Here is a 9,417-nt window from a genome sequence, read left to right as displayed (position 1 = left end):
AGTCATCATGGTTGAATCAGTTGCAGGCTTGCATGTTACACCTGTGGCCTCCAAACTGTGCATAGTCTGGGCTTGTGGCCTTTTTCTGCCTCCAACCAGAATAAGACCAGATTTGGACCAATCCTTTTGCTGTTGGGGGTGCTCTATAGCTGAACTGGACTAATGGACCATGAACATCACAACTAGATAGGTGTTATGCTAGCTGTGCTAAGCTGGGTCACTCCTGAGTTTCACAACTACAGAGCAAATACAGTGTTAAGACAAGGGCGCTCATTCTGAGGCTGGAATTGATGTGGATGAAACTTGGTTCTATTCAAAAGTACATAGGTCTCTTCCTCCTGATGGAGCCTGACAGGTCTATCTGAGTTCTGTTCTATATGTGGCAAATTCAGGTTTTAGTCACTGCATGTTTTCACCATAGCAGCCTGACACTGTGCTCAGAGAAAGAGGAATGCACTAAATTTTGTGTTCTGCCCTTCCATTAAGGCTATTTTATTCTTGGCCAGGTGGTGATGACATGCACTTGGGAGGCAGAGGCAGGTGGATCCCAGCACTTGGGAGGCAAGGCAGGTGGATCTCTGTGAGTTTGAGGCCAGACTGATCTACAGAGTGAGTTCCAGGACAGGCTCCAAAGCTACGCAGAAAAACCCTGTCTCAAAAAAAAAAAACCCAACAGAAAAAGGAGTATTTTATTCTGCTTCCTCTTTGCTCCAACTGTTATCACTGTATCAGCCAGCTATAGTGTTAGCTATTTGGCCACAATCTGATTCATTAAATGCCCTCATGAAAAAGTGATTCACTCTAAGCAAATTCAGTCTGGCAAGAATCTTGAGTCCCTGTAGAACCTCTAAATAAATTTCAGAGTGGCTGTGAAGACGTGATTTTCCTGAACTGAAAAATCAATCCCGTCCCCTTTGATTCCTTTTAGGCTGCTGGCTTCTATGCCTACCATGGGTTCGTGGTCCTTCAGGGCTTTTATAAAGTTGGGAAGAGGGACATGTAAACAGTTACCTAATGAATGCTCTTTTTAAAATAATAAGCCTGTGTGTCATTTTTTATTGCTTTGTAAATAATACCATTCAAAATATCCACTTCCTCCTTTCCTCCCATTTCCCTCCTGCTCCCAGGTTCACCCTCCCCCTTCCAGTTCTAAGAAGGGCAGGATACCCTGCCCTGTGGGAAGTCCAAGGCCCTCCCCCCTCCATCCAGGCTTAGGAAGGAATGCCAATGCACGCTCTTCTCAGTAATGTTAATTTATTGCTCCCTGCCTTCAAATGCTATAAGTCTTTAGGAAATTTCCAAAATTCTGAAAAGTTACATTGAACACTGTTTTCCAGTGTTCTTTTTTGCTTTTATGGTGTAACTAGTTTTATAGGGTCTTACTTTATTATTCCAGAAGTTAGTTTCTCTTGGAACATTTTTTAGTTTTTTCCAAGCTCATTTTCCCAAATTCACCTTAACTACAAAACGTAAAGTTACAGAAAAGGAGTGGTATAATTATGATTGTTTTATCCAGTGGTATCTGTTCATCTTCTATAGATAAGGGCTTTTGAAGACTCCTGTTTTCTGCAATAACACATGCATTTGATAAGATTTTGAAATGCTATCACTTTATGCATAAACTTGCTTGAATAGCTAAAATAATATGCATTTGGAGGTATATTAGTATTGTTTATTGGATTGAATTTAAGAGGATAAGTACTATCACTGAAAATTTTATCTATTTATTAATAATAAGTTATTATTAACCATTAACATTATTACTAGAGTTGACTAGTTTATTGAGTTTAGCAAGGGTATAAATGATTATTACCATGCTCTCTATATAATGGTCATGGTTCTTTTCTGTTGGTGTTGATGGCAATGTCTAGGTGTTAGATTTGTCTTTCATCCTTCAGCTTCTCTGTTTCCCAGAAAGTCTATGCGCTTCTGACACGATCTTGTTCAAAATCCACTTCCTTAGTGTGAACTCCTCCAAGGCCTTTGCTACTTCAAAGAGTTTGTTTTCCGAGGTTATCTTGAAAGATTTAAAAAAAAAAATCACTGGTCTTCCCTTTAATGATTCATATTAAATCTACATAGGACCATACTATGGTTTCTTATAAATACATTTGCTTTGTCTTCCTGCTTAAGCTAGCACATCTCTTCTAAATCTCCACCCATTCCATTTTCAGCTGGAGTTGCCAGTTCCAAGTGCTACACAGGTCAGCCCAGTCTCCACCATCATGCCTTGCTCAAAGACAGGCACCACCTGTTATACTGGGTTTCTACAAATTACTTGCCAAAGGCAGTTGTCTCTATATTTTTCTTCTGTGAAGAAATGTTATCCAGTACTTGTTGAGAGTTCTTGGCACATATTTTTGCTTCCTTCAATTTGGAAACTGGACAGTGTGAACAAGTGAGTGCATCAGATATAAATATCACTTTAGAGTTCACAGTACCCAATCTTGCATGAAAAGAAAGACAGAGGGAGAATCAGAAGTAGCAAAGTAATTCCAGAAATGCTTGGTGTGGCAGTATTTAAATCACCTTAGTTATTTTATGTGCATAAATGGTTCATTTGCCCAAGAAGTATTTGGCTCAGTGTGACTATAAATATCAGTAAATGTGTGAAAAATATATTTGAACTTGGACATCAAAATATTTTTGTGACCTTAACCCCCAGTTTGTCTTTCTTATAAAATGAGCTAAGTTCTATTATTCTAATTTAATTGAAAGAAAATTTGAAGCAAAATTCCAACAGTAATTTATAAACTCACACCTGAATTCTTCAGTGAAGCAGTCAAAGTTCTTTAACTGGCTTCTTTCACACAATTCTGTCATCTTCCTGCCCCTCGACAATCCCTACTTTAGCTGACTTTGATCCTGTGCCAGTCTGCCAGCATATTGCATCCTCCACTCAAAGCATTATAAAAATAGAAGTGTCATGGGGGCACTGGGAAGCAGAAGAGTTCTTGGTGGCAGGGGATGAGACAGTGTGGGGAAAGACGATGCCAAAGAACTGGGCATTGGTCAGAAAGGCATGCTTGGAATTTTTTAGTTTTGAGTCTCTATAAAATGGTACCAACGGGCAAAGAAAATATAAAAGGATTAACTTTGTATTGAACATTTTTATCCATGGCATTAAATATCCTTATTCTGATTATTGTGTGAAGGAAAAGCTGAAAATGCATTGCCAGATGAGTTGGTTATGTGTCTCTAGTTAAATTCCATGTGCTAATTGGACTCTTAGGCATTCAGATCTAAAGTATGTGTGTCCTGGAAACCAAGTAGAATAACAGTGTGTTGCTAAGCTGAAAAGAACAGCTCCATTTTTGCCATTTGGCATCTGATACCATATGTTGAATTACTCCTTTGCTTCCTGAACATTTAAAACACATCATAACATGCCTTTATACATTTATTTGGTTGGAAATTCCCTTATTGAGGCAACAGTAATGACATCGTATTTCTTAAATTCTATTAAAATAGAAATACAGATTTTCATGTGTTGAGTTGAACAAAACGTCATGGGGATATTTTATAAACTCCTCCCTAGTAACAGATGTTCTGTGTGATAAGAGTAACCCTTTATATTTGCATTGCACATTTGAAATTTACAATAACTGCAATGAATATTATCTAACTTGGTTCTTTTAACAACAGTGTGACTAGGTAATTACTATTTGCTTTCATTTACTTATGTAAAAACAAGACAGGGGATTGGTTTAGTCTGACAATGACACCCTTTGTGGAGCAACTGATGATACTAGCTAGATGTTTTAAATTCCAGTCTTAATCTCTTTTCTTCATTACAAGGGTTACAAGATGACAGGTGAAATGATGTTATACAGCCCTTACACCATTTCATTTGGTTTTCTGCTTCAGGTTATTTTTGTTCTTTCTTCAAATACTTTGTAGCATTTACCACCCTACTATGTGAATGAACATCGAGTTGCTTCAACAGGCTCCACTATCCTTTCTAATGAGCACACCCTACAGCTGATATTTTGGAGTATACTTAAGCTTTGAATTCTGAGTTTTAGTTTATGTTTTGTTGCATAGCTTTATTTTTATTTTAACTAAAAACATGTCCCATACTTTGAGAATACTTTGATGAAATTCTTGGGTAATCTTATGCTTTTTAAGAAAAGATTTATTTAGTCAGGTGTGATTGTGCATACCCTAAATCTCAATACTCGAGAAGCAGAGGCAGGTGAATCTGTGAATTTGAGGCCAACATGGCATATATTTAGAGTTCCAGGCTAGCCAGTGCAACATAGTGAGATGAGAACCTATTTCAAAAAAGATAATAAAAAATTGTTTTTTAAAAATTATGTGTATATGTATGCCTGTGTGGGGGTACATACATGGGGATACAGTTTGCTGTGGAGGCCAGAAAAAGGTATTGAATACCCTGAAGATGGAGTTACTGTTGTTTCCCTAATATGGTATAAGGAATTGAACTCAGGTCTTCTATAAGAGTAGTGAGCACACTTAACCACTGAGCTCTTTCCACCCCTAGAAACTATTTTTGACAGTTGGTTGCATTTCCACCAGACATGAAGGAAGAAAACAATTTCTATATACCTTCAGCAAAACTTATTGTTATTTAATATATATATTATACACACATATATACATATAATCTGTCTTTGTTCAATTGCATTGTAATAACAGATACTGAAATACGTAAGTCTGGGTAATTTATAACATGTGAAAATTACTTTCTCATCATTCAGAAGACTGTAAATTTCAAGATAAAGACAACACAGATTTAGTGTCTTGTGAAGTCCCGTTCCTCACTTACAGTGATTCACAGGTTATGTATGCTAGGTAAACTTCTTGTAGCCTCTTAGACTGCTTAGTCTTCTTGCAACTTGATGTGCCATATTTTGTTGATATCCATGGGAAGCTTGCCATTTCTGGAACAGAAATGGAGGAGTGTATTGGGAATGGGGATGAGGTGGGGTCAGGGAAGAACTGGAAGGAGAGGAAGGAACGGAAACCGCTGCTGGGATGGAAAATAAATAAAAATAAATTAAATGGGTTCGAATCCCATCCATAAAGGTTTGCCTTCATACCTCCTTCTTAGGAGGAGATTGGGGCCAATGCCTCTATGACCCAATGACCCCCTAAGTGTCCTCTCTCTTAATACTATTGCATTGGGACCCTATATCATGGCTTATGCCTTTAATTCCAACATTTGGATTACAGAGGAAGACAGATATCTGTTGGTTTGAGGTCAGCCTGGTCTACACACTGAGTTTCAGGACAGTCAGGGCCACATAGTCAAATTCTGTCTCAAAAAATATTGTTGCATATGGATAAGGTTTTCTTATATAATCTTAGGGGCACATAGACATTCAGGTCAGAGTACCATCTTATGTAGGTGTGAGGTGGCATTTGTAACGAAAGCAAAAATTGAGAAATGTTGATAAAAATACTGGAGAGAAAGTAAATCATATACAATGTTGGTTCTATACATTAGACTATGCACTTTTTAAATCATGGAGATTTCTCAAAATCCTAAGAACTAAACTATATGATCCCACTACACCTTTCCTCGGTACGCTCCTATAAAAATCAAGGGCTGGGGCTGGAGATGATTCACCAGTTAAGAGCACTTATTGCTCTTTCAGAGGACATGAGTTCAGCATTCACAACCATCCATAATTCTGATTTCAGGGCATACAGGGGCCTATTCTGGCATCTGCAGCCACCAGACATGCATATACATACATTAGGTACACATATAAATGCAGCAAAACCACTGATACACATTAAAATAAAATAAACTAACAAAACTTCAACGAAGAATCAAGGTCAACACACAATAAAGATAGCTGTATACATACAGCCTATTCTGCTGCTTTTGGTTAACTGCCAGAGATAGAAGGTTAAGTCTCTATTGCTGAAGATACCATGCACTACAAACACAGGGCCCAGAGGCCCCTGAACTGGATCTGACATGCATGCACCATCCCTGAGGACTAGAAGGCATCATACAAACTTCTAAAGTAGTCAGGTCCTATCCAGTTGTGACGCCTATGTACCACATCAACAACCATCATGTCACAATAACACTAAGGGTACAGTAGTGGCACACATACCAACTTAGGAACTGCTCAACAATAGAGGTACCATGCTTGGTACTGGAAACTTGCCAACTACTTAGTGTTAGTGCAGTCATGATTATTTAAGGCAAATCTACAACCATTAATTTACTAAACCAATATAATCTTTAATAACAATCTATAAACATTTATCCTTGTTTTCACAGTTAAGTGTAGTCCTCAACACTCATCAAGGAAATTTTCTGGATGCAACAAATGAAGATATTTACCACAACCAACCAAACTACAGAGTTGTGAAACCAAGACCCAATGGAGCATTTACAAACACTTTTACACCTAAAGTTTATGGAATATTGTAGAATAGGGGTGGAAAGATTGTTAAAAAAAAAATAAAACAGAGAATCTGGGAGTTTGTTGTGAGATTGTGTCTCCTGCTAATACCAGAATCTGTATCCATTAAGTCTCACCAATATGACTATGAACCCAATGAACCAATGAAACCAAACATTAGCTGAACAAGGATGACACCAATGAACATCATAAACTGGAAAGGGAAAAGTCATCCCAACACAGAGAACTATAAGCATCCATGGAAAGCTGGGAACAGGAGAGGTAATCTACCTCAGGGAAGAGCACACAAATGAATTGTATAGCACCAAATCATCAGCTCTGAAAACCTACATACAGATAATATTGTATGTAGTCAACAACTTATAGTTAGTTATATATGTGCATAAAATATACATGTAATAAGAAATATGCATGCAATAACAATTAGTGAAAAAAATAGCCATGCATTTGAAGGAAGACAGGTATATGGAAGGATTTGGAGGAAGGAAGGGGAAGGGCACAGTGTCATAAATAAATTATAATCTTAAAAATTAGAAGATTAAACAACAAGTGAATAAACAAACAAAATGCCACAAAAGCAAAGAAATTGGTTTCATCATGGCATCTTCATGCATATTTGTCATTATACTTTGTTCTCATGCATTCTCCTCCTCCAAATTCTTCCCCTATACTGTTGTGCCCTGTAGATTATTTCTTTTCTTCCCCCAGTTAGTTCGTATTCTGATTTACTATTATATATAACCTGCTATTCTATTTATTACCACTACTCATGATCCTCTTTCTAGTTTCATGACTTACAAACTTGCAGATACAAACTTAAGTACACATATGATTTTTTAATTTTTATTTGTTTTTTTACATTTCGTTTTACATTCCAATCACCATTCTCCCTCCCATCCCTCCTCCCATCACTGTTCACATCCCCCCATCAGCTCACCCCCATCTACTCTTCCCAACAGGTAAGGGCTCCCATGAGGAGTCAACAAAGTCTGGCACATTAAGTAGGGATAGGACCTAGCCCCTCCCCCTGCATTAAGACTGAGCATGGCATCCCATCCTAGGAAATACACCCTTCTGAGAGGCCCTGGAAGTAGGACCAGGATCTATCCCTGGTGGATGAGCTAGCTTTTTGGAGCACATATGATTTTAAAAGATTGTGTGTATGTGTTTATGAGTTCAGTTATCTATGGAGGTCAGAGGCATTGGATTCCCCTGGATCTGAATTTACAGGCAATTGTAAACTCCCTGAAATGGATGCTGAGACCCAACTTGGGTCCTCTTCAAGAGCAGTATATACTCTTAACCACTGCATCATCTCTCCAGCTTTCACATATATGATTTTCAATGTAGGTTCCACATAGAAAAAGCATGATATCTTTCTTTCTGAGTCCAGCTTTTATCATGTATTGTAATCATTTCCAATTTTATCTATTTTCCATTAATAGTTATGCTTTCATTTTTCTTTTTTGGTGCATAAAATCCCATTCTGCAACCCATGTTTATTGCAGCACTTTTCAGAATAGCTAAAATATGCTGCCACCATAGATGCCCATCAGTGAAGACTACGGAAAGTGTAGTATATAAATACAATGAAGTTTCATTCAGCCATGAAGAAGAATAAGATTGTGTTATTTTCAGGAATATGAATACAACGGGCAGTCATCATAGTGAGTAAAATAATCCAAACTCAGAAAAATAAATTCTCCACATAATTTTCTCACATGTGGAATCAAGATGTAAATAAATACTTAAAAGCAGGGGTGGTTATTAGGGAAGGAGACTAGAGGGAAGGCCTAAAGAAGACAATAGGAGGAATATGATCAAGGTATATTATATCCATGTATAAAACTTCTCCCAAGTAATTATTTTATATAATTAATATATAATGTTAAAATTAGTCCTACAAAGTACTGGTGATGTAAAGTTATTTAGTCATTGTGGAAATATTTTTTTGGTTCCTTAAAACAAACAAACAAACAACAAACAAAAAACCAACAATCGCATAATTGGCATACCCCAAACAAGTGAAAACTGGAACTCAAACACACTCTTTCTTAGTAACATTTTATAACAGTATATGTCAGTCAAAAGACTGAAACAATTTGCATAATCCATAAAAAAGAGTAAAATTCCAGTGTGTTAAAACAAATAAATACCATATATAATGTGTGTGATGTGGGTAAGTGTGATCACTACATGGAGGTGGAGCCTGGGTATTGAACTTAGCTTGTCAGGTTTGGTGTCAAGTACAGTCTCACTTATCTCATCAACGGGTCTTAAAAATATTATCCTACTTCAAATAAAGCAGATTAAAATATTATGATTCTATGTATATGAAATAACCAGAAAAGACAGATTTGTATATTTGAAGTATATTATAGGTGATCAGAGGAAAATAATGAGAATGAGAGTTGCTTAGTGAATATAATTTCTATTGGGAGAGATGAAAAATTTTGGAAATAGTGTGTGGTTACACATAATGAGAACATAAATAATGTTGCTATAATTACCTAGTGGACTTTTTCCAGATATCAGTTTATTGTCTCTTTTCCACACTACCTATAATCTCTTTGTCAAAGAAGTTTACTCCAATTTGCAATCCTACAAACTGGAAGCCTGAAGGACTTGCTGTTAATTTTTCTTTTATAATTCTCTGCTTATCTCAGTTCTACTATCTGTCTCAAACTATCTCTCAAAACTATTTGATTCCATCTAATCCCCAGTTACCTACTTTCCTCATAAAGACTCATTCTTAACCAGTCTCCTATACATGATTGGTTTTTTTTGTTTTTACTTTTAATTTTTTATTGAGAAAAAGAAAAAGTTTCCGCCTCTTCCCAGCCTCCCATTTCCCTCCCCCTCCTCCCATCTTTCTCCCCCTCCATCCACTCCTCTCCCCCTCCCTCTCCAGTCCAAAGAGCCATCAGGGTTCCCTGCCCTGTGGAAAGTCCAAGGTCCTCCCCCCTCCATCTAGGTCTAGGAAGGTGAACATCCAAACTGGCTAGGCTCC

Source organism: Microtus ochrogaster, unplaced genomic scaffold, assembly GCF_000317375.1.
Source record: "Microtus ochrogaster isolate Prairie Vole_2 unplaced genomic scaffold, MicOch1.0 UNK65, whole genome shotgun sequence".
NCBI lineage: Eukaryota > Metazoa > Chordata > Mammalia > Rodentia > Cricetidae > Microtus > Microtus ochrogaster.
This window is presented reverse-complemented; position numbering follows the sequence as displayed.